This window comes from Acyrthosiphon pisum, chromosome A2 (assembly GCF_005508785.2).
Source record: "Acyrthosiphon pisum isolate AL4f chromosome A2, pea_aphid_22Mar2018_4r6ur, whole genome shotgun sequence".
In the NCBI taxonomy this organism is placed as follows: domain Eukaryota; kingdom Metazoa; phylum Arthropoda; class Insecta; order Hemiptera; family Aphididae; genus Acyrthosiphon; species Acyrthosiphon pisum.
In genome coordinates, this window is record NC_042495.1 from 68,317,411 (window position 1) to 68,321,363 (window position 3,953).

The 3,953-nt window shown below is 24.4% G+C and overlaps 1 protein-coding gene across 5 annotated transcripts in view; it reads left to right on the forward strand.

Moving 5' to 3' along the window:
* Positions 1–217: 217 nt before the first annotated feature.
* LOC100159754 (tachykinin-like peptides receptor 86C) overlaps positions 218–3,953 on the forward strand; it is a 181,816-nt gene continuing 178,080 nt past the window's right edge. For 3 of the 5 annotated variants that reach the window (XM_029490823.1, XM_029490822.1, XM_029490824.1), the window contains exon 1: positions 218–370. The gene's annotated coding sequence lies outside the window, so the exon portion shown is untranslated. The remainder of the gene's footprint in view (positions 371–3,953) is intronic. The other 2 variants (XM_029490820.1, XM_029490821.1) reach the window with 1 other exon arrangement.

A 3,953-nucleotide genomic window follows, 5' to 3' on the forward strand; every position in this document is an offset into this window, starting at 1 on the left:
ATATTTATAGTGATGATAACAATTATTTTATTAGTGCATACAAACATTTGAACTCTGTTCGGCTGCTGCGTGAATGGTTATTTTATAGCGTTTTGCTACCCTGCGTCGTAGTACCCACGCGCGGGCACAGGGTATTCATGAATAGGGGTTGTGTTTAGGGGAGTGGGACAAACAAATGTGACCTTGCGCCGTAGGAAAAACCGACGGAACTCTCATAGTCCACGACCAGTCGCGACACGTGCTGAGCCCGGTGAGAACGATCGAGTTCGAGAACACGCTTATCGTCATCCCCGACGACGAAACACCGACTTTATTTGGATACATTTTCGTATGCGTTTTCCGGTGTTTTGTCGTTTGTTTTTTTTTAAAGGTAAGGCCATCATAGATATTATAAGAGTGTAATATCCATTTCATAACAACCATCGTACTATATTAACATAAGTCCGAAATAGATTTTTAAGTAGATAGGTAATCAATAAAGAATGACAATAAATTGATTAATATTTTCCCATAATAATATTATATTAATATATTATATGGGCTAGTTACAAAATATATTATAATAGTTTTCTTAGTTTGGTGTTTTAATTTTTGTAGACGGGATTTTAAACCTTTTGGATTAACCATCGAAAAAAATGTGTAGAAACTGAGGTATATATTTTTTCGGCTCATCCTTAACTGGTAATTCGATACCATTAATAGTGTACGAATGTTACCAGAAAGCTCGTAATTTAAAATGTATATAAAAAAACTAAATAATTTTCCACTTATAGGATACAAATAGGAATTATATAATATTATATTTGTAACAAGATAATAAGTAGGTATGTTAAAATATGGGTTTTTTTTTGTTTAATACTGTATAGAACCTAGCAATACCTTAAATGATCGGAAATTGAATAAAGGTTATAGAAATATTGTATAATATCACCAATTTTAAAAAGACAAAATAATTTCAGAAAACATTTTCAAAACAACAATAGTGCAACTATTGTAGAGTAAATTAATATGTAAAGTCATTCTACCAATACAAATATACTTAGTTACTAGAAACAATTTTAATTTAAAATTATTTAGATAAAATACATACTAAATTATATTCTTAAATATTAAATAATTTCCTAATAATGCAAACAAATAATGTTTTTTTTTTTTTTTTATATAAACTGTATAATATTATTTTATATTGTGTGTATAGTACAAGCTCACTTCTCTATTTATAACACATATAGTATACCGAAGAGTTAAATCTATGGTAAATCCATAAAATTAAAATTAGATGGATCTAGGTAATGTAGGTAATAAACATAAATAATAAATATGTTCAAACACATAAGATATTAGGTGTGTTTTAAAAATCCCAAATTAATACAAATATAAACAATACATAAACTAAAATAACTATAATTTGAAATAAAATAAAATAAATTTGAAAGAAAAGTGATTAAAATTCGTATAAAGTAAAACTTTTCTTACATATTTATTTTTAAGTCTACTAGCTTAAATAAGTGTTATTATAGTTTATTTGGCTTAAAAATACACGATTATTAATTATTACTAAAATAATATTATAATATTATATATGTAATTTAAAATCAAAAAAAGTGAGATAGAGTTGTCTAAGTAGACACCTAATATAAATAATTACTTCATTTAAAAAATGATTCTGAGCATAGTTTGATTAACCCAAAAGATGATAAGAATTTTATTTTATGGAAATACGTTTATATTCTCAAAACAATTACTTTTTATTTATGTATTGTAATTTAGTATTCAATTGCCAATCCCCAGTCTATAATACTTATAAGTACATTACTTTAAACATAGTTATATGTTATAATACACATAATAATTATATAACTATCAGCTTCATTATCCATATAACTAAATATTTATTATTAACAAACATTTATTTGAAAATATGAAATCATAATAATAGCATTCGTAAATTATTTCAAAATGTATAACACTGTTAAATGTAAATTCAAATAATAATTGTTGAATAACGTTCTATAAACAATGATATTCATATTTTATTTGGATCATAAATTTAATTTTGAACGATCCATTCTAGGTGTAGAAATTGAAATGTATGATAGCTATTATTGTTTATTTCATATAGTACACGATTAAAAAAAAATTACGAATATAGTAAAATAATTTTTATCTTTTGCAATTTGTTGAATAAAGGAATGCACATCTACATAATTTCGTGCATATTTTGAATAATGTTCAGATGTCTAGTATCAGTATGGATATATAATTAAAAGAAATTGTGTATAAATTATTGTTTAAAAAAATTAATAAAAATCTGGTAATTGGGTGGTTGGTTTTGAATTTAAGTCAGATCACATTTTTTTGCACAGTGATTATTGTAAATAGTATGCAACTTAGCATACATTTTATTTGTTGCAACTTTTCTGATAGGAATGTAAGTTAAGTTTTTACTTTGGAGGCCAAAAGTTAAAAATTCCAAGTAGCTTTCATAATCTCCAGGAAAAACAAAAAAAAATCAAAGAAAAACTGAAAATTTTTACATAAAATCTGTTTTCAGAATATCAATTTTAGTTTTTGGTGTAACTCTAAACAAATGACCGTAGATACATACAAATTTCACTGAATGTTTATCTTAGCATTTTCTTTACAACACAACATTTTCAAAATATTTTGACTTTTTTTGAGCTGTTGTACATTTTTAATTTTTTTAGTTTTTTTCTCTATAATTGTCTATACAATTTTATTTGTAGAGTCAAAAAGCATGAACATTAAATACAAGGGTCCTGATATTATATTGTTACTATAGCAGTTGAAAAATATTAAAAATACATAAGCATAATTTTTTTATAAGCATTTATAAAGTTCGAATTTTTACAACATTTAAAAATTTTTTTGTAGTTAAAAATGTTAAAAATGTTCAGCATTAAAAGCTAAGGATTGAAAATTTAAAACAAGGTTCCACGTAAATAGGTAAATAAATTATTTTATTCACAATAATATCATCAAATATACTTAGTAATATCATAGGCTGATTGACTGTCCTCGTTCAGAATCGTTTTTCGTATACAATGATAATATTAAATCATTATCAGCCATTAAATTATAATCTATTCAAAGCTTATTTTCAAAATAAAAATAATATATTGTAACAAAAGTTATGATATTGTAGGAACATATTTTTTTTAGTAAATATAAAATCATAATAAAAAAATTAAGATATTTTTGCACGTCGTAATACTTTAAAATACCTATACTGTATTATAAATATTTAAAACCTTGCTCTTTGAAATATATTTTATCTTTTTAGTGTCTACTTAGTATATTGATATATTTTGAGTTATCTGTTCAGTCCATAAGGCTTCTTAAATCCTGTACTTATAAGGATAATCATTGATAAAACAAGACAGTAATAATGTAAGGCTTATATTTGTTATTCCGACTACTTTATTACGATTCAAATTCTTATGAGTATTATTCCAGTCATTCTACTTGATTGATAAATTATTTCTATTATTGAAAAATAAAATAATTTAAATATATCATATTATTCCCTATCAAATTTGGTAAGTTATAATCGGAATTGTTAGCTCTTAACACTTAAACGTGTACCTACAAATATGCGTTTAGGGTTGTATGATCAAAAATATGATTTTAATTAATATCGTTAAATAGAGGTACTTGTTAAAAATAACAAAATGTCTACATAAAGCATTCTTCTGGCAAATAGCGAGTGTGAAGTGGCGAGTGACGAATGACAACATTTGTGGGTCTATAATAATACTGAAAATTAATTGAACAAAAAAAAATTACGCGACTATTTTACATAAACTATTTGTCGACCAGTGAAAACAAAAAAATAATTCAAGTTAAAGCAGATTAGAATTAACTCTCTAAAAAATAGTATACTTTTGTTATTACTTATTAGTAATAAGTTATTACTAAAAAAATAAAAATTA